The sequence below is a fragment of the Piliocolobus tephrosceles genome, chromosome 5 (genome assembly GCF_002776525.5).
Source record: "Piliocolobus tephrosceles isolate RC106 chromosome 5, ASM277652v3, whole genome shotgun sequence".
Classification (NCBI taxonomy): Eukaryota; Metazoa; Chordata; class Mammalia; order Primates; family Cercopithecidae; genus Piliocolobus; species Piliocolobus tephrosceles.
In genome coordinates this window covers 77,272,695-77,299,803 of record NC_045438.1, presented here as the reverse complement: position 1 = coordinate 77,299,803, position 27,109 = coordinate 77,272,695, and positions in this window count along the sequence as shown.

Sequence of the window (27,109 nt, the reverse complement as noted above, 5' to 3'; positions counted from 1 at the left end):
ATCCAAGACATGTAGATATTAAATGTAAAGTATAGTATTATTAGGTTTAAACATTTAACCAAGCACAAAACTACCTCAGTGAGTTTCAGTCCAACACTTCATTCCAACCTCAGAAGAGTGCAACTCTCACTGTCATCATACAAGCGGAGCTAGAACATTTGGGTCCACTTATTCTTTGCAAATGAGGTGCCTCACTTCTTGACTTCTAAAATCTTTAAGCAATCTATTTCTTATAACATGAATCAAAGGTTTATTGGATGTCTTCTGAACCATCTGGGTGAGTTAAGGGTAAAGGAATCTAAAATGTATGTATTCATTTCATTTAAAATACACATGGGCTTATAAACCAATTGAAAATTACTTGGCATGAATGTAGAGGAACTTGGCAGAAAATGTTTCCTTGAACCCAACATTTTGACAAAGTCCAAATGCAATAAATAATTGCCCAGATTTTTAGCCATGAATTGGCACAATAGTCAAATAATAATTAAAGAAAAGAAAATATGTCGAAATGAATTCGAAAAAGTTAGATATGATTTCTTAAATGAAATGTAGCTTATAGAAAGGCGTATGTATCTTTTACTACAATAATGGATCTTAACTTTCAGGGCTTTGTTTTCTAGCATCTGATTACAACTAGATGGCTTTTCTATGCCTCTAGGAATCAGGTGGGATTTTCTTGTTTGTTGGTTTTGTTTTTTGTCTTTCCTATTGCCAGTTTATAAGAGTGCTGTAGAAACTGAAAGTAGTGTCAGGTGCTCTTAAAATGAGGCATGTATGCACACATAGACACATTCCTGCACGCACACATAAAGAAAAAACTCCCTACCCCACAAGGTAAAAGTAAAAACTGCTCTTTGTATTTGTTCCTTTGAAGATTATCTCACATACACAAACACACACACACACACACACACACACACAGCTTCTAATCTACTAACAGGGACAGCGAACAATCTTTTTTGTAAATTTTTGCTTCCAACAAGGGTTGCTATATAAAATGCAAGATACACATTTAATTTGGATTTCAGATAAGCACCAAATAATATGTTTTGGTGTAAGTATGTCACATGTAATATTTGGGACAAGCTTATATGCAAAAAATAACTATCTGGAATTGAAATTAAACTAAATGTCCTTTTTTTTAAATTTTTCTTAATCTGAAAACCCTACTTCCAACACCTCTTAATGAATGCATTTAGAAGAGGAAGTATTTCAATGAATAAGTATTTCTCAAGATCCTACCATGTAGTTTCTAAGAACAAACAGATCTCTTTAGGTACTTACATTCCACTCAGGATATAAGACTAACATGTGAAGAATGCAATATAGATTAATTGTCAAATTGTGTTTACTATCTATAAATGATCTGTTTATAGATTAAAAATAATAAGGCCTATTGAAATTAAACAACTTTTCATGATTCATATGCACTTTGAAGAAAATGAAGACATTTTCCATGTAGAAGAGGTATGAAGAAATATTCTAGGGCAGAGAAATAAGATTGAAAACTTAGAGGAGAGAATCAGCACAATATATTAATGACACATTGCAGATATTCAGACGATGGGAAAAATATTATTCGAAGATGCTTAAAACTAAAATGTGAAAACAAAATATACGCATATATAACATGGACACTGCCCTTCGATCATTAAAGATGTTACTGTACTTAAAAAACAGACTTATAGACCTCAAAAGCCTTGCAGTCTTTGTGTCTTAGCAATTCTTATCCAGAATTGAATTTTGATATAAGCAAGAACATGAACGACACCTATTTTATATATTCCCAGTATTTAGCACAATGTTTAAGCATGGTGCTCAATAAATGCTTGCAAAAAAAAACTTCTCACTGTAACGAAGAGAAAAAGGGAAGGGAGGAATGAGGGAAGGAGGGGAGGGAAGGCAGAAGGGAAGGAAGGAAGGAAGGAAGGAAGGAAGGAAGGAAGGAAGGAAGGAAGGAAGGATTTCTCAAAGTTGGTAGATATTTTAGGAGTTATAAAAGTAAATTATTTTAATTGTTAAATTTATCTATATTTCTAAAGAATAAAATACAGAAGCAGAATTTCAGATGCCAATGTCACATGAAGAAGGATTCTGCTGCCCTTTTTCATCCATTTATTTTGAAGGATATTACTTTAAATTGAAATAATACTGCAGGCATTTAAAACATATCCACCAAGGTTCCAGAAGGTGATTCTACAAAAACTATTCTTCAGGAATTACTCTTCCACTCAAAACAAGAATTATAATATAAATAAACATATTTAAGGAGTTGTTATTGTGAGACATTTCAGGCTATAATATTTAGGCATTTTTAAAAACTAGCATTATTGGATAAATGTTTTTGTGCAATAGTCATTGAAGATTCTTGAAGTGGAGATGGCTCTGTTTGCTTTCTAACAGAGAGCTTGTTGTCGTGTGTTGATGTTAGCATCAAGTCTAAAAGTTATTGCTGTAGCTGACAAGAAACAAAATCTCACTGTCAATCAGTGAATTTTTCCATTAGGATGAAGGATATTTGAATATTTGCCACGCTTTGCAGATTTTTAATCTTAAAATCATAGTTTTACCATACACATATGTGTTTGAAAATTAATACTGCTTTTCTTCCTTTTCCTCTGATTTCTATCAAGTTATTAGTCCTCCATTCAGGACTGGTACTAGTTGAATAAAGACAGGAGATATGACAACATATCCTGTGGTTTACCATCTAGATTTTTATTAAACACAAAAGTAGATTTTAAGAAATGAGATTGAAAGACGATAGTGCTTGGCAGGATTGAAAGGACATTGGTCAAGTGATATGGTCAGGCTTTGTGTCCCCATCCAAATCTCATCTACAGTTGTAATACCCATAATCCCCACAATCCCCATGTGTCAGGGAGAGACCAGGTAAAGGTGCTTGAATCGTGAGGGTAGTTTCCTCCATGCTGTTCTTGTGATAGTGAGTAGGTTCTCATGAGATCTGTTGGTTTTATATAAGAGGCTCTTCCTTCTTTGCTTGGCTCTTCTCCTTCCTGCCGCCTTGTGAAGAAGGTGCCTTGCATCCCCTTCCCCTTTTACCATGATTGTAAGTTTCCTGAGGCCTCCCCAGCAATGCTGAACTGTGAGTCAATTAAACCTCATTTCTTTATCAAGTACTCAGTCTTGGGCAATTTTTTTATGGCAGTATGAAAACAGACTAATACACCATGGTTTCCAAACACAGAGGCTGACTGCTTTTGTCTTACATTAAAAACTTGATAAAAGCCCCTTCATAGGCTTGTCCATCAGGCAGGACTAAGTTAGAATAGCATGTCCCATGATATCAGGATCAGAAATTCTGTGAACAAAAAGTCCTCAGACTCCTCTATTACCCAGGGCAATACCTAACAGTCTTGCCTCTGGTGGCACAATGCTAAATTGATGTTAAACAGACATGTGTATTGCACACACCCCTTTTCATTTTGGGGTAATGATTTTATCATATTTATAAGGAATCACACATTTTTTTGAAGTCAAACAATACGAAAAATACATAAAGAATAAAGTTTTAAAAACCCTTTGGCATTTCATCACCAAGCTGACAGAACATTATTCCCATTTCTTTATATGCATGTATACTAAAAAATTAAATGAGTTACATATTAATAAAAATATTTTATTATAAGGATATCATATCCATGAATTTTATTTAAAAGTATTAAATTTCATATTTCTTGATTCTTTAGGATAAAAAGGAAATAAATTGAAATTGAAGTGATAGATAAATTATTCCTTCTTTAAATGAAACAAAATGATTGTAATACCTAAAATATGTATTTAAAGTTAAGAGTAAAAGATTGAGATAGACTATAAAGAACTGGAACCATTATTTTTTCTCCAAATTTCAATTTTATATTAGCAAAATGACTACCTACTACAAAGGATGAGGAAACCAGAACTCTCATGTTTTTACCCTTTCTTTCTTTCTGCAAATTCCTGCTTTAAAATGATTGTATTTTCATTTTTGAATTATCAAAGTTCATGACACTTGTACTATTTTCTGTAGACACAAGTTTCTCAGTTGGTTTAAGCTCAGTTTTCTATCTGAGTGAGAAATTAAATACTTACTCTCAGTTCATTTTTCCATGTCTGTACTTTATTCCTGATTTGCAACTTTTCATTCACTTCCTAGTTAGCTAGATTAGAACAGTAAGCAGTTTTTCAGGAGTAACTTAAGGGTATTATTTTTCCCTGTACTTTTTATGTCTCATAGTAATTGCCTACTGCCTTCATAAATATGAAGTACTTATGAACTTGAATTATGATTTGGCTATATTTTTGGATATTTTCTCCTTGGAATTTTGAGGAGATCACTCCATTTTCTTCGATATTTAACCTAGCTGTGGAAAGTCTGAAGCAAACCTGATTTTCCATCTTACATTCACTTTTGCATTTGCCTGTGTGAATGAAAATTTATTCAGGTGTCTTTGAAATGTAATACTAAACGAGAATATGTTTCAGTATGTTCCACTTTGTATCAATTTTTCATAAAACATAGTGTGATCTTTTACATCTTTGAAATCAGTTATTCATTTCTACGCATTATTTTCCCTAATGTATCTGTGAATGTATTTTTCTGTTCCATTTGTTGAATATTGACAGCAGAAATTACTTACATTTGCGACTTTTTTTATCTTTTTATCCTCCCAACTCCTTTAATATCTTTGTCTTTTTTCTTTTGCATTAAAAATAATATCATTCCTTTCTTCTGTGGCAGTTATTTGAGATTTAACTTTACTTTTCCAATCCTGTCTTTTCCCAATTCATTTATTTGTTCAGTTAATGATGTCTGTCTTTTCCTAAATTTGTTTTTACAGCTCAGAAACATCATTTTCTATTTTCTTAATGTATCTTTGAATTATTATTCTATTGAAGTAAGTTCTCATTAAGTTCCTCTCAGGTAGGAGGTATTCACAGAAATAATCCTTTTCAAAAAATAAACAATGTGATACTTTGTCTTTTTCCAGTCATATTTTCTTTCTTCTGTTTTTTGATAATATTGTTTCATAGCTGTCATGCAGTTATGCCCACAACTAGAGCTATAAACAATTAATGTTAGAGAATTTGAAATATTTACTGTCTAGTTTGATTTTATGGTTTTTGTTTTTTAACTGTCTGTAAAAAGATTTCACTGCATTAGTAAGTAAGTGTGTCCTACCCAAGAGGCAGGGGGCATGCTCAAGTTCCATATCACTACTAATTTTACTGTGAATGTATGGGAAACACAAAGCCCTGGTTATCTCATCTCTACCGACATCTTTAGATCTTATTTCATGTTACAAAGGCTTCTCTCCTCTCTCTCTCTCTTTTTTTCTCTTTCTCTTCCCACCCTCCTCAGGGTCTCTGTCTCTTTCTATTTCTCTATTTCTGTCTCTCTCAGTCCTCTTTCTGCTACCTATCTACATAAATTTCTTTTCCTGGAACTTCAGACCACTAATAATTATTCAGATTCCTCTCTACTATTTTTACTATTTTGTTTTTGGATGAAAAGCTTAGACACTCCATCAAGAGCTTGCAGATATGAACTTTTCGTTGGATTTCATGTTACAGATTTGATGGCATTAATTTGAAACTCTTTTTTTGTTTGTTTTTTTGCTGATGAATTGTTGTTTGTATCATATTTTATTTTGTATTTGTGTGTGTGTGTCTATTTCATTAGATACTATCTTTATGACTTCTGTAATCCAATTTTACTCTGCCATCTTTTGACAAATTATTTTCATCACAATATTCCCAAATAGTATAAAATTCTTATGTTAATAATTTTGATGTCTTAAAAATCTATTAACTAAAAATGTATAAAATGATTGCAATTAAAATTTAGATAACAATTTAATACTATGAATGGTGTTTTGCTCGGAAATTATATTACTACTCCAAATGTGAATATTATGCTAACTGGTTCATTACAGGTTCTTTGACTTTGGAAAATTGATACACTGTAGGACCAGGAGATGGCTCAATTGTCCTACTCTTCTTTTTCTATTTGAACTATGGCCTTTCTTTGATGTCAGTGTGCATTGTGTGCACTCCACCTTATTTTTTTCATTATTTAACAATTTTAATCTCTCAGCAACTGTGAATACTGATTTCACTTAGCAGAACTACATTAATTGTAATGTACCCCAGAATATGTTTCAGATATATTCTTAAGGTAATTGTTTTAAAATTTCATTGAAATAGAAAACACAACACGTTTACACTTCTTACATATTACAGAAAATATGGGTGCCAGTAATTTTTTAAGTGTTTTTACCTCTAGAGCCATGTAAGTGAAGGTACCAAGACAGGCTGATTAATACTTAATCTAAATCAAGAAACACAGAACAGTGCCCCATTGACTTCATAGCTTCCATTTGTAAGTATGTGCTGTTTACAAGGCAAGTGCTGGTGAAAAACAAGGAAAAGAAAATTAGCTATAAATCAGAAAGTCAGCCCCACATAGGAGTTTACGACTTTCATATCCTGAAGCATAGTCTAAGGTATTTCAATGTACAGCTTGTATACTTTCTTTTTACATTCCCGGATCCTTTAAATTTGTTATCTTGGTGTTTTCATTTTCAGACCTGTATAATCAGCAACATCTTTGCTCTGTAAGGGGAAAGTGAAATCCCATTGCACCAGTGTCATTTTTGATGTAGATCTTTAGGAAAAAAATAGCAAGTATCAAGGATTAAATTATGCTGTTGTCAAGCCTCTAATTTTTCTATGAATGAATTGTAAAGTAAGCAAAGGGTGAGGGGAAAGTACCATATGCTCTTTTTCCAAAGGAGTGTGTCTTAACAACAGATCAGAAGTCACCTGTAAATGCTGACTATGTAGAAACCTCCAGCTGCTTATTCTGCACAGGCAGTTTTTGCTTTCTTTTTGCTGAGCTTCCAAAAGGGTAATATCTAAAAATAATTATTTCTGCCAGTTGAGTAATTAATGATGGCCTTACCAAATGACAGTTTTATTGAATGACATTGGAAAAGATGAATTAGCTTTTTATTAAATGGTATTTTAGTGTTTCAAAGGCTCCATGAATAACCCAAGAAGAGTGTTCCTGTTAAACTAGGGAAAACAGTGGTTTTTCATATCTACAAGAATTACTTGTTACATGTGAGTATTTTTCTATGCAAATCAAAAAGTCAATATATATATATATTACTTTGCTCTTATTTCATGACTAAAATTATTACAGAATGAAAATTAATAGATATTTATTCTTATTGGCAGGTCAGTTATTGTCAAACATTTTATGAATTATAACTTTTCTAGGATTTTTGTCCTTCATCTTTTCACCACTTCCCTCACGTCTATCAGACTTGAACAAACAACAGAGAATGTAAGCTTTATATTTGTCAGCATATTGATTGATCTGGTTTACTGCCACTACCACTCTTCTCACTCTTCCTCATTCACTACAAAAGGCATGTAAAAAGGAATTAATGCTGAAATCAATAAATGTCCTTATAGGGTGTTAGGAAATAGTAGTTAAGTAGATCTATAACATTAGTAAACTGTAGCTATTTTAAATATACATGTACCAAGTTCCAGAAATGAGCTTCTTCCCTTTTCTCTATCTGATCTCATGTCACCAACCCTGGGAACTGGCTCCCTAGTTCTCCTGAGCTAGTAATGCCTTAATGCTGTAGTGTTGTGGGACTCAGGCTTTGATCCTTGATTTGCTCTTGTAGTCATCTCAGTGATTCCCATGTCTTTAGAATCCCATCAATATGCTGAAAACCCCAAAATGTATGACAACAGCTCAAAACTCTGGACTTATACACACCACAGGCATCTTAACATCTCTTCTTGAATGTATAATAGACTTCTAAAAACTTAAAATGTCTAAAAATGAACTGGTTTCCCCTGAAAAATCTGTACCACTTGTTGGTTTTCAATCTCAGTTAATGGCAAATAACAATAATAATAATTATTATTTTAACTCTCATCTTATTAGTTACTTTCTGTCACACTACACATCTAGGCTGTGAGAAAATCATGTCAACACTACCTTTAAAATATACACAATCAAGTCATTTTTTACCACATCTCCCGCTGTCACCCCAATTGGACCAGCATCATACTTCATCTGGATGACTGTATGTATTTCATATTTGGCTTATTTATTTCAACTCATGCCTTCTCTGCCATAATCTATACTCTATGCAGCAGCCAGAATGACCCATTTGAAATGGATCCTAGATATCATCACTCCTCTATTTAATACACTTGATGGCTGAACATTTTATACAGAGTGAGTCATTAAAGTCCAATTTAATTAACCCTTTTATGTGACTATTTGCACATATCTCGCATATCACTGCATACCACTCACATTAACTTCTGGTTTTTTCTTAAACCAAAAAAGTATCTTCCTGTCTTACTTTGCTCATTTTATTGAGAACACTTATTTCCCAAATGTCCTCCAGTCTATCTCCCTCCCTCATGTCTTTTTTTTTTTTTTTTTTTTACATATATATATGCTTTAAGTTCTAGGGTACATGTGCACAATATGCAGGTTTGTTACATATGTATACATGTGCCATGTTGGTGTGCTGCACCCATTAACTCATCATTTACATTAGGTATATCTCCTAATGCAATCCCTCCCTCCTCCCCCCAATCCCATGACAGGCCCCAGTATGTGATGTTTCCCTTCCTGTGTCCAGGTGTTCTCATTGTTCAATTTCCACCTGTGAGTGAGAACATGTGGTGTTTGGTTTCCTGTTCTTGTGATCGTTTGCTGAGAATGATGGTTTCCAGCTGCATCCATGTCCCTACAAAGGACATGAACTCATCATTTTTTATGATTGCATAGTGTTCCATGGTGCATATGTGTCACATTTTCTTAATCCAGTCTGTCATTGAAGGACATTTGGGTTGGTTCCAAGTCTTTGCTACTGTGAATAGTGCCACAATAAACATACATGTGCTTGTGTCTTTATAGCAGCATGATTTATAATCCTTTGGGTATATACCCAGTAATGGGATGGCTGGGTCAAATGGTATTTCTAGTTCTAGATCCTTGAGGAATCGCCACACTGTCTTCCACACTGGTTGAACTAGTTTACAGTCCCACCAACAGTGTAAAAGTGTTCCTATTTCTCCACATCCTCTCCAGCACCTGTGGTTTCCTGATTTTTTTAATGATAGCCATTCTAACTGGTGTGAGATGGTATTTCATTGAGGTTTCGATTTGCATTTCTCTGATGGTGAGTGATGATGAGCATTTTTTCATGTGTCTGTTGGCTGCATACATGTCTTCTTTTGAGAAGTGTCTGTTCATATCCTTCTCCCACTTTTTGATGGGGTTGTTTGTTTTTTTCTTGTAAATTTGTTTGAGTTATTTGTAGGTTCTGGATATTAGCCCTTTGACAGATAAGTAGATTGCAAAAATTTTTTCCCATTCTGTAGGTTAACTGTTCACTCTGATCATAGTTTATTTTGCTGTGCAGAAGCTCTTTAGTTTAATTAGATCCCATGTGTCAATTTTGGCTTTTGTTGCCATTGCTTTTGGTGTTTTAGACATGAAGTCCTTGTCCATGCCTATGTCCTGAATGGTATTGCCTAGGTTTTCTTCTAGGGTTTTTATGGTTTTAGGTCTAACATTTAAGTCTCAAATCCATCAAGGTCAAAAGAACAAAGCTGGAGGCATCATGCTACCTGACTTCAAACTATACTACAAGGCTACAGTAACCAAAACAGCATGGTACTGGTACCAAAACAGAGATACAGACAAATGGAACATAACAGAGCCCTCAGAAATAATATCACACATCTACAATCATCTGATCTTTCACAGACCTGACAAAAACAAGAAATGGGGAAAGGATTCCCTATTTAATAAATGGTGCTGGGAACACTGGCTAGCCATATGTAGCAAGCTGAAATTGGATCCCTTCCTTACACCCTCATGTCTTTTAAGTCCTTCATTATCATCTTTTCCATAAGGCCTACTTTGACCATCCAATGGAATGCTGCATTCTCTTCCTGTTCTCAATCACAGCACCATTCTTTTCTCTGCTTGACCTGTTTTTTTTTTTTTTTTTTTTTTTTTTAATTCACTTTCTAACATATAACACATTTCCTCTGCTTATTATATTTGGTATTTATTTTCTACATATCCTGCTAGAACATAAGCTCCTTCAGGGGACTGAAGATTGTTTGTTTTGGTTGCTGGGCAATAATTCTTATTTTTCACCACTTGACATATTCCCTAGATTGGGTACTCTGACCAGCTACAGTTCCTCCTGTCAAGTGAAAGTGAGTTTGTCCCTAGAACAGATTCAAATGACTCAAGTGATAGGACTGGTAATCACCTGAGAGACCTTGCTAGACTGAACTTTCTCACACTCACTTACATCTCAGTTTCCATTCTGAAACTTAATACATCTCTGTATAATAAAGAATAGTGGAGAGGTTTGCATGTCTAATAATATTAATTATATCATTACATTTATTAATGTTAGAACATCATTTTGGGAATAGTACTAACATATCCTTTCAATATTCAGTTATATTTTATGTTAATTTCTCATTTAGAATTTTATAATGATATTCATGTGTATGACCCATATTAAAAAGTAGTCTATTTTAACTTTAAACTCTGCATTTTTATTACCAGGAGTGTATTAACTTCTTTGAAGAAATGTTTAAAAGATTATGATTGACTCAGGTTGTCTATACAAAGAGATTTTTAATGAAATGAGTAGCAGCTGAAAAACATACCTTATTTAAGACTACACCAATAATATACTTAAAACAAAATTTTTTTCTTGAAAACTTGTGATTTCAAAGAACATTTATAGTGTACAATGCTACTTGGCAGGTAGAATTTCTACAGAAAATGCAAAAAATGTGCTAAATTTAGGTTTTGAATACTAAAATGTATACTCACTGTTTACTGAGAAGTAGCCCTAATATTACAGAAAATGAATGGCTATGGAACTGTATCATTAAACTGTAAGAAGTAAATGGGAAGTTGTGTTTTGAATAAATCTGTAGCCCATCTGCAACGGCTTTGAGAATATGAGAATCAATGTTACAGAACAGATTTCAGCTTCTTTCCAATTGACACAGCCATTGAATATTATTCACGAGCATAACAAATCTCATCAGTAATGGTAGTTCACATTAGTCTGGCACAAAGGAAAAACAGGTTGCACTTTCATGAATATTTTCTTTTTCTTGCTATAATCCCACCCCTTCAGATTCCCCACACTCAGGCCCTCCAAAACTACATAATGGTTGAAAACCAAGACTATGGAATTTTGTATTTCTTTGTACTGGAAATATATTATTTAAATAATGAAACCATTCTAAGGAAAAATAAAAAATTACATTCAACAATTTCCAAATGAAAAGTCATTTGTTTATAGTAGGCTATTCAGTCAGTTAGACTACCTTTTACCCTTTTGCTTTTGTGACACTGACTTTTTTTCTACAAATAGGCTGGCTGTCATGTAAATGTGCATCATTGCTTAAAAGAAGAATAAGCAAAAAATCTCCAAAGTCAGGGTGAATCCATTGCCTCTGCTTCCAAAACAATACTAGTATTCTCCCAGTGATGCATGTGTAGAAACAACAAACAGAAACCTTTAAAGATCATACTTTAAAGATCATATGGTTAAACTCACCATATTATAGATAAATGAAAAGGCATATATTTGGTGAATGAGGTTAACTATCTGTCCCAACTGTGGTATCTACATTTTCTGACTCCCAGTTGAAGTTTTTTTTTCTAGATTACCATTATGATTGCTTTTCTTAACATGTGGAGGGAAATAGTTAGTGTTCATAGTAATTCATTTGCCAAGTAATTATAATACTGTACTCCTTTATGAGAAGGCTTATCAACAACACTGGAAATATTAAACCCCCATTGGACTAATTAGGAAATCTTTACAGCTTAGTCAGTTGACTCACAGCTAGGGACATACAAAAAAGAAGAAAACAACCAAACATCATTAATTTTTCTTTTTCCTTCTTGGGACCTGCTCTCTTTATTGAAAATATTTAACATTCATTAAAAAGCAAAATAAAACAAATTAAAACAAAATAAAAATTGTCCATGGCAGTAAGTTAAATAAGCATATACTTTCTTTGAACCCAAGCGTAATAATTTTTTCATTGTATCAGAGCCCTAAGTACGTGCCAACTGCATTAGAATAGCACTACACTATTTGCTGGCTATTAGCCAAATGCCGTGCAACTGAATATACACACAGCCTGCTTTATATTTCAAAGGTTCAGATCAAATTAGTTTGAAGTTTTAGTTAGATTAGAAACGTTCATGTCTTTCTAACAATACTAGATAGTTAATCTTTCTATTTCATATTTTAAATTCTCAGATTTTTAGTAAGCTTATCAATTAAGATAAAGTTAACCACTATATTTCCAGGTGAATGTTACGATCCTTTAATGAAGTGAAATGCAACAAAATTTCTTTGGTGAAAGGATCTGGTAATCATACTTATGATAAAATGGATAGAAAGATATAGCTATATCTATGTCTATTTATATCAATGAACAGAAAAACACAGTTGTATGTGCTCCATAGCCTGGTTCAAGAAATGCTTATTTACAAATGCATTGGTAATTAAAAATATGATTTTTAGGAAACTTCCTGTCAAATATTAAAATTAAACAAATGTTAATTATTTTGATTATGTATCTGTATTCCCCACCAGCTAACTTGCCAAACCTATGGATTTCTAAGGAATTATACTAGGTAAATTTCACTTTTATTTTCCTCATTTTCTGTAATCACTACTAAAGGTAGGACTAAGGAGAAACAAAAGTCTTGGAGTCACTAAAAGGCTCAGAAATTTTTTTACACAGACAATTGTGAAATATTTCTTTATTTCCAAAGAATTTTTAATCACTTCTCAGTCAGATTGAACATTTTAGCTTTATACTTCACAGTTTCTTTTGTCTTATGATGAGTTGTATAGCTAGTGTACTTGGGTCTGCTTCCTTAACATAATTTAAACTTCATGAGGTCAATGGGCATATATTATATTTTGTGTATATCCCAAAATATAGTACAACTTTTGATACATTTTTGGTGTGCAAAATAATATGTGCATTGAACGTAACGGCTTTTACATGAAACTACAGTACTGTTTCTAAATAGCAAATTAGAACAGACTAGTTTTTCTTTCTTCTAATTTTGCAAAGGATCTAGTAGTAAATAAAAATACTAAAATGCAAAGTTTTGACTGTTGTTCTGGGCCTTTGAAGTAAATAGGGCTTTTTCTTGTCTTTGGAAGTTTTCATTTCATTACCAGCAGCAACTGCCATTTCATTTGTACTTTAAATATAGTGTCCTTCCTCAGTATAATAGACTAAGCTAATAAGAGTGGACAAATCCAACTACTACCATTTATAATACCAAATATAAATATCAGATAAAAAAATAAGTAGTTAGCCGAAGTTGAGAGAAATAAACTCACACACAAAAAAACATAAACTACCAAGTAACAAAACAGACAATATTCAGCTGAGAGCTGATGCCATCCATCAGGAACCATAGGGTAAGGGTATCAAATGCAGATGTAGAGGTTGGGGCCAGGTCTTTAATGTATATGGGAAGAAAAAGTCAGACACTTGGGCCAAATGGGGGCCAGCATACTGTAATAGGGCTTCTGTGTGAAACACAGCTCCTTAAACAAGTGCCCAATAAATACAAATCATATTGGAAAATCTCGAACTTTTAGCCCAGGGAAGCCTTCAGGAGGGCTGTTGTCTCCTCAAAAGCAATACTTGCAGGGGAGGACAGGAATGAGGATTGAAAATTACAGAACTAAAGAACTGTAGCAAGAATTGAAGTTCCATCCAAATTCGCACTTTTCACAAGGGGTAGGAACCTAACCAAAATGTGTAATTGTGATTAATTCAGTTAATATTAAATATAATAATTAGTATTAGTACTATTAAAAAGATGTAAGATCACGAGATCAAGAGCTCGAGGTCATCCCGGCCAACATGATGAAACCCTGTCTCTACTAAAAATACAAAAATTAGCTGGGCGTGGTGGCACGTGCCTGTAGTCCTAGCTACTTGGGAGGCTGAGGCAGGAGAATTGCTTGAACCTGGCGGGGGAGAGGTTGCAGTGAGCCAAGATTGCACCACTGCACTCTAGCCTGGTGACAGAGTGAGACTCCATCTCAAGGAAGAATAAAAAATAAAAAAAGATATAACTAAAATCTCATTATAATCAAACAAAGACCCAAGGAATCTTTCTCTCTCCCACAAACAGATGCACATAAAACCCAACTGGAAAAAAGCTGCAATAAAACATTATATGCCATTGATGAAACATAACTTGATTATTCAATTTATTATTTTTTCTTTGGAATGTTCACTACTTATGTTGCTTCTCTTAATCAAAAGACTTCAAAAATTTGCTTTAATGACATAAAAATTTGAATATTCTACTTTGATGAATAGAATTAAAGAATAGAATTCACAAAGTGTATAACTGCTTAACCATAACTGCTGAATTTTGCTTTAAAATAACAACTAATGGTATCGTTGATTTAATTAACTGTGTCTCACCTCTTTCCCAAACAGACATGGAATAAATATAAAGATCTCAAGGGGATCATTTTTATATTTTATCAAATGCTTTAAAGGATTTAAAAGGATAATTTCAGTTGGTCCATAACTATATTTAAAACTCTGTACTTTTTAACCAAATAAAATGTAACTTGAAATTGGTCTCCTCTATTGAAATATTAGCATTAAGAATATATGTATTTATTTAGCAGTGCTACCCTTCATTCCATGTATTTTTGGAATCCTTTCAGAATGTACCACATAAATTTCTGTAAGCTTTACTTTTCTTTATTATTTTCTAAATAATAGATTATTCTATTATGCTATGAGTAAATGGACAAAGATTCCCTGTTCAATGCCTTTCCATCTTTCTCAGTTTCAAATTTTTGTTGTTGCTTTTGTCATTTGTTTTCCCACCATATCTACTTAGACATTGATTGTAAGTATTTTAGAGTTGATTATTTTAATTAAAGCTGCATGGCTCTGCATTTCAGAAAGATAAAGCATTTGAAAGGACTTAAATTAGGAATCTTCAAATTCATCATAAATCTGACTCAGTTTCATTTGTATGTTTCCAGCCCGCTCAAGGGCAGTGTGTGAAGTAAGTCAATATCATGCGTGTAATTGACTGATTGCTATTAATTTGAAATATGTGAATTTGAGGGCTGCCTTTATATAAATTCATTAATGTGCCATCCTTCACTGGCAATGATCAAGCTGCTGGCACATCACTAATAGGATATTTGCTTTGCGTTGTTTTTTAGCGGTCATGATGAATTTGGGTTGATCCATTCCACATACGGCTGTCTATTTTTTTTTTTTTTTTTTTTTTTTTTTTGTGACTAATGAGCTGTATCTGGTGTGGCAGGCTTATTTAAGAATGAGGATAGATATTATCCTCATTCTTAAAGGAAGATGAAAAACATGGCAACAAAATATATAATGTTAGCTTCATTTACTAGAGCCAAAGACACATGAATATATTATAAAACTGCTATCTAGTCAAAAAGCTAGAAATTATCAGGATAACTTTTGCACCCAAAAAAAATTAAATTCATGTAAACTACAATGGATTTTTATATATACTATCAGTATGGCACAAAGTAACATGTAATTAATGATTTCAAATGAAAATTTCAATAAAAAAGGGATGATTTAGAACAAATATCAGTTTGGCAAAATGTAATGTTATTTGTACTAGTTACGAAGCTATTGTTCTCAGCTTCAACCCACCTGCGTCTTAACCTTCTACACTCCTCTTTGTAAGCTGAGGCCTAAATTATATTTTATCTGTAGAGACATATGAAGAAAAAAGTATGACTGAAAAGAAAAGATACTTTCTTTTGTCCTTTTTGTTGTTGTTCTTCCTAGTACAAGAAAGTCCCTTCAGCCCTGCAGTTGTTTATGTCAGTCCCCTGCATCACTGGGTACTTCTAGAACCAGCTTCAGTTAATTATTTAACAGGCACCAGTATGAGCCAGATAGAATCTGTTTACCAGAGTATTAGACATGATTCCATGAGGATCTCCTCCAAGATTCTAAATCTCCATTATTTCTCCAACTGGATGGGTAGTGTCTCTTTCCCTCAGTTATTACTATTTTGTTATGTCATTTTTTTTTTCCATTTTAATCCTTCAAACATCTGTTTAACCAGTTTCCTAGGATGTCAAATTATCTTCATTGAAATGCATGATACATTTCTATTTCCTGATTATTTTGATAGACTACCATAAGAGAGGGTTAACATTTATAGAGATTAGATAATTTTAATTGAAATACTGAGTAAATTTTTAAATCCATAATCTACTTTTAAAATATTAATCAACTTAGTTAATCCTGTTGTCTGTTTAAACCCATTTCGTTCTTCTTTGTTACTGACAAAAAAAAAAAAAAACAACCTTGAGAGATACTTTAAATGTGAGAGCATAAGTGACTATGGTGGTCACCTGGTTTTGGTTTGAACTGTTTTGTTTTGGATCTCCTCTGTGACCTTTGGAAAACTTATTGCCCTTTCCCTTCCTTTCCCCAAACACACACATACCACATGTGCCGTGTGGTTCCAGTTTGCAAATCACAGAACCATATGTCCCCTAATTTCCAAAGTTGACTGGTTAGATTTCCTTTACCAAGAATGTTAATCATGAATGCAGACCCCAAAGATGAAGGATAACTTGGGTTGAATCATTCAATGCCAATTTCTAAGAGACATGATGCATGCATTTCTACTCTTAATATCCATGGTTAGTGTCCACAGGGCTGATTCTCTGGCTATTCCTTCTCTCCTGAGGCTACCGAATATTCTTTGTTTATTTGGTTAAGTAAATAGGGGTAGATTCCTTTATACATACATAGTTCTGCTTATATATTTCTTTTTAGATGGCTGCTTTCCCAAGTACATTTTTCAGCTATGCTCTCTAATTAACTAAATAAAGGTGTCCTTTTCTCCATTTTTTTAAAAATGGGATGAAAGAATCATATCTGCTTCATAGTTTCATCCATTGACATAATATATTTATGAAATATAATTTTAATATAAACTTTGGGAACATACTTGGTATACACAGTCTACGATTAATTAAGGATAGTGTTTGATATGGTTTGGCTGTGTCCCACCCAAATCTCATCTTGAATTGTACATAATTCCCATATGTCATGGGAGGGACCCAGTGGGTGGCAATTGAATCATGGGATGGGTCTTTCTCATGTTGTTCTCATGATAGTGAATAAATCTCACAAGATCTGATAATTTTATAAAGGGGAGTTCCCCTACATAAGCTCTCTTGCCTGCTGCCATGCAAGATGTGACTTTGCTCCTCATTCGTCTTCAGTCATGATTGTGAGGCCTGCCCAGCTATGTGGAACTATGAGTCAATTAATTGAAACCTCTTTCCTTTATAAACTTTGCCTTAGTTAGGGTTCTCTAGAGGGACAGAACTAATAAAATAGATATATATATGACAGGGAGTTTATTAGGAGAATTGACTCACACGATCACAAGGTGAAGTCTCACAATAAACCGTCTGCAAACTGAGGAGTCAGGAAGCCAGTCCGAGTCCCAAAACCTCTAAAGTAGGGAAGCCAATAGTGCAGCCTTCAGTCTATGGCTGATGGCATGCGGCTTCGCATGCTCCAGTTTATGGCTAGGTGGGTCAGAAAGCACCCAGTTCGTGATAGGTAGTTCAGGTCCCATGGTGACTTGATCACCCACAGTCAAACTTTCTGTTTCCACCAAAGCCCAGTAACAGGCCAAGAGCTGTTTCTCAAAAGGAAAGTAGTTATCTGCAGAAGGTGGGAGGGCCTTGTTCCAAAATCCTCGAGGCCTTCTCTGTGATTCACCTGTGGGGGCCTGCCAAAGGCTCCAAACAGCATCCCTATCTGTGACTGACACCTCAAGCACCATTGGATCTGCTGGGTTGTATGGCCTAAGTGGCAATGCAGCTTTCACATCAGCCTGGAGCTACTGCAGAGCCTTCTCCTGTTCTGGACCCCACTCAGATCTGCAGCCTTTTGGGTCCCTTGATAAATGGGCTGGAGTAACATACCCAAATGAGAAATGTGTTGCCTCCAAAATCCAAATAGGCTCACCAGGTCTTGTGTCGCTTCCTTGGTTGTAGGAGGCGCAAGATGCAGCAACTTATCCTTCACTTTAGAAGAAACATCTTGACAGACCCCACACCACTGGACTCCTAGAAATTTTACTGAAGTAGAAGTTCCCCAAATTTTAGTTGGATTTATTTCCCATCCTCTGGCATACAAGTGTCTCACCAATAAGTCCAGTGTGCTTGCTACTTCTCACTCACTGGAGCCAATCAGCATAATGTCATCAATGTAATCCATCAGTGTGATATCTTGTGGAAGGGATATGTGGGGTGTGAGCCCCAACACAGAGTCCCCACTGGGGCACTGCCTAGTAGAGCTATGAGATGAGGGCTACTGTCCTTTAGGCCCCAGAATGGCAGATCCACTGACAGCTTGCACCATGCCCCTGGAAAAGCTGAGGACATTCAACGTCAGCCCATGAAACCACTCAGAAGGGGGAGCTGTATCCTTCAAAGCTACAGTGCAGGACTGCTCAAGACTGTGGGAGTCTGCCTTTTGCAACAGCATGACCTGGATGTGAGACACAGAGTCATAGGAGATCATTTTGGAGATTTAAGATTTAACTGCCCCACTGGATTTTGGACTTGCGTGAGGTCTGCAGCCTCTTCATTTTGCCCAATTTCTCCCATTTGGAATGGGTGTATTTACTCAATGCCTGTACCCCATTGTATCTAGGAAGTAACTAACTTGCTTTCGATTTTATAGGCTCATAGGTAGAAGGGACTTGTCTTGTCTCAGGTGAGACTTTGCACTGTGGGCTTTCGAGTTAATGCTGAAATGATTTAAGAATTTGGGGAACAGTTGTGAAGGCATGTTTGGCTTTGAAATGAGAGGACATGATATTTGGGACGGGCCAGAGTTAGAATGATATGGTTTGGCTGTGACCCTACCCAAATCTCATCTTGAATTGTAGCTCCCATAATTCCCATGTTCATGAGAGAGACCTGGTAGGAGGTAATTGAATCACAGGAGTGGGTCTTTTCCATACTGTTCTTGTGATAGTGAGTAAGTCTCAAGAGATCTGATGGTTTTACAAAGGAAAATTCCCCTACACATAAGATGTGACTTTGCTTCTCATTTGCCTTCAGCCGTGATTGTGAAGCCTCCCCAACCATGTGGAACTGTGAGTCAATTAAACCTCTTTCCTTTGTAAATCACCCAGTCTCGGGTATATCTTTATTAGCAGCATGAGAACAGATTAATACTATGTTCATTCTATTTGGGAAGATGGCTTAGATAATATTTTTGAAGTTTACTTAGCAAAAGTCATTATATGAAATTAAAATTTAAATTGTGACCTGTTTCTCTCTTTCATTGGGACACACAGAGTTTACTGGTGCCTCATTAATTTCATGTATTTGTTTACACATGTTTTTAACAAATATTTATTAAATTTGTCCTATATGCTACACACCATGGTAAATAGAAGAGATGAAGTATTAAGGAAAAGTCTGTCTTCAGAGAGTTTCTACTATAGTGGGAGAAATGGGCAACTAGAGAAGTGCTGTGAAGCATGACAAAATCTATTGTAATGATAGGCACAGGATACTATGGAGACAGAGGTAAATGGCATGTGGTCAGACTAGAAAGTAGGAAAAGTTTATAATAAGATATAAGAGAATAAGGAAAAAGGAGAAAGGAAAGTTAAGACATTAAAAAAGAAATAAGATACTTAAAATTTTGCTTGTTTAGAACCAAGGATTCCTTTGGTGAACATAGGAAAACAGGTAATAGGCAGGATCCCACTTATCCTTGTATGTCTAGCTTATATGCCAAGTTAAACTCTATTTCTTTCTTGATATCATATTGAAGAATAACGCTATGATCAAGTTATGATTACATTAATTAAACCTACTTTTAAACCTACTTTTTACTCATTACAGAGCTATGTAGATGACTTATAATAATTCTTCATTTTATTTTAAAAACACTTAACTATGAACAATTAACAGTAATTTACATATTATAGAACTAAATAACTTTTGCCCTCGTATTTCATTATAGTTGTAACTTTTTAACAAAAATATGTTTGGCAAACAATAGTTATTCCAGGTGTATGGAAATCAGCTGATAACTATTAGAGAGTCCACATTATCAAAAATATGTAATTAAAAATTAATATAATAACTGATTTATATTTCAAATATTATAAGATGTGTTGAGCAGTCACAACTCAATTAAGTACAATACTGGGTATTTATTTCATTTCCTTTTATTTTCAGCGTCTGCTATCAACATTGTTTATTGAATCTCAAAACCACTGAGCAGTGATGAAACAATCTTGCCCATAATAACATGCCAATTAAATCCAAACATCATTCAAATATTTCTTTTTTTATTTTATTTTATTATTATACTTTAAGTTCTAGGGTACATGTGCATAACGTGCAGGTTTGTTACATATGTATACTTGTGCCATGTTGGTGTGCTGCACCCATCAACTCGTCAGCACCCATCAACTCGTCATTTACATCAGGTATAACTCCCAATGCAATCCCTCCCCCCTCCCCCCTCCCCATGATAGGCCCTGGTGTGTGATGTTCCCCTTCCCGAGTCCAAGTGATCTCATTGTTCAGTTCCCACCTATGAGTGAGAACATGCGGTGTTTGGTTTTCTCTTCTTGTGATAGATTGCTAAGAATGATGGTTTCCAGCTGCATCCATGTCCCTACAAAGGACACAAACACATCCTTTTTCATGGCTGCATAGTATTCCATGGTGTATATGTGCCACATTTTCTTAATCCAGTCTGTCACAGATGGACATTTGGGTTGATTCCAAGTCTTTGCTATTGTGAATAGTGCCGCAATAAACATACGTGTGCATGTGTCTTTATAGCAGCATGATTTATGATCCTTTGGGTATATACCCAGTAATGGGATGGCTGGGTCATATGGTACATCTAGTTCTAGATCCTTGAGGAATCGCCATACAGTTTTCCATAATGGTTGAACTAGTTTACAATCCCACCAACAGTGTAAAAGTGTTCCTATGTCTCCACATCCTCTCCAGCACCTGTTGTTTCCTGACTTTTTTATGATTGCCATTCTAACTGGTGTGAGATGGTATCTCATTGTGGTTTTGATTTGCATTTCTCTGATGGCCAGTGATGATGAGCATTTTTTCATGTGTCTGTTGGCTGTATGAATGTCTTCTTTTGAGAATTGTCTGTTCATATCCTTTGCCCACTTTTTGATGGGGTTGTTTGTTTTTTTCTTGTAAATTTGATTGAGTTCTTTGTAGATTCTGGATATTAGCCCTTTGTCAGATGAGTAGATTGCAAAAATTTTCTCCCATTCTGTAAGTTGCCTGTTCACTCTGATGGTAGTTTCTTTCGCTGTGCAGAAGCTCTTTAGTTTAATTAGATCCCATGTGTCAATTTTGGCTTTTGCTGCCTTTGCTTTTGGTGTTTTAGACATGAAGTCCTTGCCCATGCCTATGTCCTGAATGGTACTACCTAGGTTTTCTTCTAGGGTTTTTATGGTATTAGGTTTAACATTTAAGTCTCTAATCCAGCTTGAATTAATTTTCGTATAAGGAGTAAGGAAAGGATGCAGTTTCAGCTTTCTACTTATGGCTAGCCAATTTTCCCAGCACCATTTATTAAATAGGGAATCCTTTCCCCATTTCTTGTTTCTCTCAGGTTTGTCAAAGACCAGATAGCTGTAGATGTGTGGTATTATTTCTGAGGACTCTGTTCTGTTCCATTGGTCTATATCTCTGTTTTGGTACCAGTTCCATGCTGTTTTGGTTACTGTAGCCTTGTAGTATAGTTTGAAGTCAGGTAGCATGATGCCTCCAGCTTTGTTCTTTTGACTTAGGATTGTCTTGGCAATGCGGGCTCTTTTTTGGTTCCATATGAACTTTAAAGCCGTTTTTTCCAATTCTGTGAGGAAACTCATTGGTAGCTTGATGGGGATGGCATTGAAACTATAAATAACCTTGGGCAGTATGGTCATTTTCACAATATTGATTCTTCCTATCCATGAGCATGGTATGTTCTTCCATTTGTTTGTGTCCTCTTTGATTTCACTGAGCAGTGGTTTGTAGTCCTCCTTGAAGAGGTCCCTTACATCCCTTGTAAGTTGGATTCCTAGGTATTTTATTCTCTTTGAAGCAATTGTGAATGGAAGTTCATTCATGATTTGGCTCACTGTTTGTCTGTTATTGGTGTATAAGAATGCTTGTGATTTTTGCACATTAATTTTGTATCCTGAGACTTTGCTGAAGTTGCTTATCAGCTTAAGGAGATTTTGGGCTGAGACAATGGGGTTGCCTAAATAGACAATCATGTCATCTGCAAACAGGGACAATTTGACTTCTTCTTTTCCTAATTGAATACCCTTTATTTCTTTCTCTTCCCTGATTGCCCTGGCCAGAACTTCCAACACTATGTTGAATAGGAGTGGTGAGAGAGGGCATCCCTGTCTTGTGCCAGTTTTCAAAGGGAATTTTTCCAGTTTTTGCCCATTCAGTATGATATTGGCTGTGGGTTTGTCATAAATAGTTGTTATTATTTTCAGGTACATTCCATCAATACCGAATTTATTGAGCGTTTTTAGCATGAAGGGCTGTTGAATTTTGGCAAAGGCCTTTTCTGCATCTATTGAGATAATCATGTGGTTCTTGTCTTTGGTTCTGTTTATATGCTGGATTACATTTATCAATTTGTGAATGTTGAACCAGCCTTGCATCCCAGGGATGAAGCCCACTTGATCATGGTGGATAAGCTTTTTGATGTGCTGCTGAATCCAGTTTGCCAGTATTTTATTGAGGATTTTTGCATCGATGTTCATCAGAGATATTGGTCTAAAATTCTCTTTTTTTGTTGTGTCTCTGCCAGGCTTTGGTATCAGGATGATGTTGGCCTCATAAAATGAGTTAGGGAGAATTCCCTCTTTTTCTATTGATTGGAATAGTTTCAGAAGGAATGGTACCAGCTCCTCCTTGTACGTCTGGTAGAATTCAGCTGTGAATCCATCTAGCCCTGGACTTTTTTTGGTTGGTAGGCTATTAATTATTGTCTCAATTTCAGAGCCTGCTATTGGTCTATTCAGGGATTCAACTTCTTCCTGGTTTAGTCTTGGAAGAGTGTAAGTGTCCAGGAAATTATCCATTTCTTCTAGATTTTCTAGTTTATTTGCGTAGAGATGTTTATAGTATTCTCTGATGGTAGTTTGTGTTTCTGTGGGGTCCGTGGTGATATTCTCTTTATCATTTTTTATTGCATCTATTTGATTCTTCTCTCTTTTCTTCTTTATTAGTCTTGCTAGTGGTCTGCCAATTTTGTTGATCTTTTCCAAAAACCAACTCCTGGATTCATTGATTTTTTGGAGGATTTTTTGTGTCTCTATCTCCTTCAGTTCTGCTCTGATCTTAGTTATTTCTTGCCTTCTGCTAGCTTTTGAATGTGTTTGCTCTTGCTTCTCTAGTTCTTTTAATTGTGATGTTAGAGTGTCCATTTTAGATCTTTCCAGCTTTCTCTTGTGGGCATTTAGTGCTATAAATTTCTCTCTACAAACTGCTTTAAATGTGTCCCAGAGATTCTGGTATGTTGTATCTTTGTTGTCATTGGTTTCAAAGAACATCTTTATTTCTGCCTTCATTTCGTTATGTACCCAATAGTCATTCAGGAGCAGGTTGTTCAGTTTCCATGTAGTTGAGTGGTTTTGATTGAGTTTCTTAGTCCTGCGTGTTAGTTTGATTGCACTGTGGTCTGAGATACTGTTTGTTATAATTTCCATTCTTGTACATTTGCTGAGGAGTGCTTTACTTCCAATTATGTGGTCAATTTTGGAATAAGTGTGATTTGGTGCTGAGAAGAATGTATATTCTGTTGATTTGGGGTTGAGAGTTCTATAGATGTCTATTAGGTCTGCTTGCTGCAAAGCTGAGTTCAATTCCTGGATATCCTTGTTAACTCTCTGTCTCGTTGATCTGTCTAATGTTGACAGTGGGGTGTTGAAGTCTCCCATTATTATTGTATGGGAGTCTCAGTCTCTTTGTAAGTCTCTAAGGACTTGCTTTATGAATCTGGGTGCTCCTGTATTGGGTGCATATATATTTAGGATAGTTAGTTCTTTCTGTTGAATTGATCCCTTTACCATTATGTAATGGCCCTCTTTGTCTCTTTTGATCTTTGATGGTTCAAAGTCTGTTTTATCAGAGACTAGGATTGCAACCCCTGCTTTTTTTTGTTCTCCATTTGCTTGGTAGATCTTTCTCCATCCCTTTGTTTTGAGCCTATGTATGTCTCTGCATGTGAGATGGGTCTCCTGAATATAGCAGACTGATGGGTCTTGACTCTTTATCCAGTTTGCCAGTCTGTGTCTTTTAATTGGAACATTTAGTCCATTTACATTTAAGGTTAATATTGTTATGTGTGATCTTGATCCTGCCATTATGATATTAACTGGTTATTTTCCTCGTTAGTTGATGCAGTTTCTTCCTAGCCTCGATGGTCTTTACATTTTGGCATGTTTTTGCAATGGCTGCTAGTGGTTGTTCCTTTCCATGTTTAGTGCTTCCTTCAGGGTCTCTTGTAAGGCAGGCCTGGTGGTGACAAAATCTCTAAATATTTGCTTATCTGTAAAGGATTTTATTTCTCCTTCACTGATGAAACTTAGTTTGGCTGGATATGAAATTCTGGGTTTAAAATTCTTTTCTTTAAGAATGTTGAATATTGGCCCCCACTCTCTTCTGGCTTGGAGAGTTTCTGCTGAGAGATCTGCTGTTAGTCTGATGGGCTTCCCTTTGTGGGTAACCCGACCTTTCTCTCTGGCTACCCTTAAGATTTTTTCCTTCATTTCAACTTTGGTGAATCTGGCAATTATGTGTCTTGGAGTTGCTCTTCTGGAGGAGCATCTTTGTGGCATTCTCTGTATTTCCTGAATTTGAATGTTGGCCTGCCCTATTAGGTTGGGGAAGTTCTCCTGGATGATATCCTGAAGAGTGTTTTCCAACTTGGTTCCATTTTCCCCCTCACTTTCAGGCACCCCAATCAGACGTAGATTTGGTCTTTTTACATAATCCCATACTTCTTGCAGGCTTTGTTCATTTCTTTTTCTTCTTTTTTCTTTTGGTTTCTCTTCCCCCTTCATTTCATTCATTTGATCCTCAATCGCTGATACTCATTCTTCCAGTTGATCGAGTTGGTTACTGAAGCTTGTGCATTTGTCACGTATTTCTCGTGTCATGGTTTTCATCTCTGTCATTTTGTTTATGACCTTCTCTGCCTTAATTATTCTAGTTATCAATTCTTCCGCTCTTTTTTCAAGATTTTTAGTTTCTTTGCACTGGGTACGTAATTCCTCCTTTAGCTCTGAGAAGTTTGATGGACTGAAGCCTTCTTCTGTCATCTCGTGAAAGTCATTCTCCGTCCAGCTTTGATCTGTTGCTGGCGATGAGCTGCGCTCCTTTGCAGGAGAAGATGCGCTCTTATTTTTTGAATTTCCAGCTTTTCTGCCCTGCTTTTTCCCCATCTTTGTGGTTTTATCTGCCTCTGGTCTTTGATGATGGTGACGTACTGATGGGGTTTTGGTGTAGGTGTCCTTCCTGTTTGATAGGTTTCCTTCTAACAGTCAGGACCCTCAGCTGTAGGTCTGTTGGAGATTGCTTGAGGTCCACTCCAGACCCTGTTTGCCTAGGTATCAGCAGCAGAGGCTGCAGAAGATAGAATATTGCTGAACAGCATGTGTACCTGTCTGATTCTTACTTTGGAAGCTTCCTCTCAGGGGTGTACTCCACCGTGTGAGGTGTGGGGTGTCAGTCTGCCCCTAGTGGGGGATGTCTCCCAGTTAGGCTACTCGGGTCAGGGACCCACTTGAACAGGCAGTCTGTCCCTTCTCAGATCTCAACCTCCATGTTAGGAGATCCACTGCTCTCTTCTAAGCTGTCAGACAGAATCGTTTCCATCTGCAGAGGTTTTTGCTGCTTTTGTCGCTGTTGTTGTTGTTGTTGTTTAGCTGTGCCCTGTCCGCAGAGATGGAGTCTACAGAGACAGGCAGGCTTCCTTGAGCTGCTGTGAGCTCCATCCAGTTTGAGCTTCCCAGCGGCTTTGTTTACCTACTTAAGCCTCAGCAATGGTGGTCGCCCCTCCCCCAGCCTCGCTGCTGCCTGCGGTTAGATGGCTAGACTACCGTGCTAGCAACGAGGGAGGCTCTGTGGGCGTGGGACCCTCCTGGCCAGGTGTGGGATATAATCTCCTGGTGTGTCCGTTTGCTTAAAGCGCAGTATTGGGGTGGGAGTTACCCGATTTTCCAGGTGTTGTGTGTCTCAGTTCCCCTGGCTAGAAAAAGGGATTCCCTTCCCCCTTGCACTTACCCAGGTGAGGCAATGCCTCGCCCTGCTTCAGCTCTCACTGGTCGGGCCGGCACTCCCTAGTGAGATGAACCCAGTACCTCAGTTGAAAATGCAGAAATCACCGGTCTTCTGTGTCGCTGGTGCTGGGAGTTGGAGACTGGAGCTGTTCCTATTCGGCCATCTTGCTCCGCCCCCCAAATATTTCTAGATTAAAACTCAGTCTTAAAGGCTGAAGTTTTCACTGCCTGTTCTTGTGAGTTCCAATTGGTTGTCATGGAGAACACTGCCCTTCCTTTGTTGTGGGGTATGCCTCTGGGTGTGTACGTCTGTCTCTTTTGTATAACTCCTTTGCCAGATGTTGGATTCACCCAATATTAGTTTTAGCATTTCAGAGGGAAGTGTCCTGTTTTGCTTTTATCCAAGGAGCAAGTTTCCTTTGTTTTTTCAAACTGCTGTAGAAACGCTTTTCCTGGTCTCTTATTGGCCCAAATAGTTTCAAGCATATCAAAATGTTAACCAATCAGTGATAAAGACAGTGGAACTACTACCATGATTGATTTAGGATACTTATCTAAGGTTGAATCATTAGTGGTATCAATCACAATATAACCATACACAAATACAGGCATACCTTG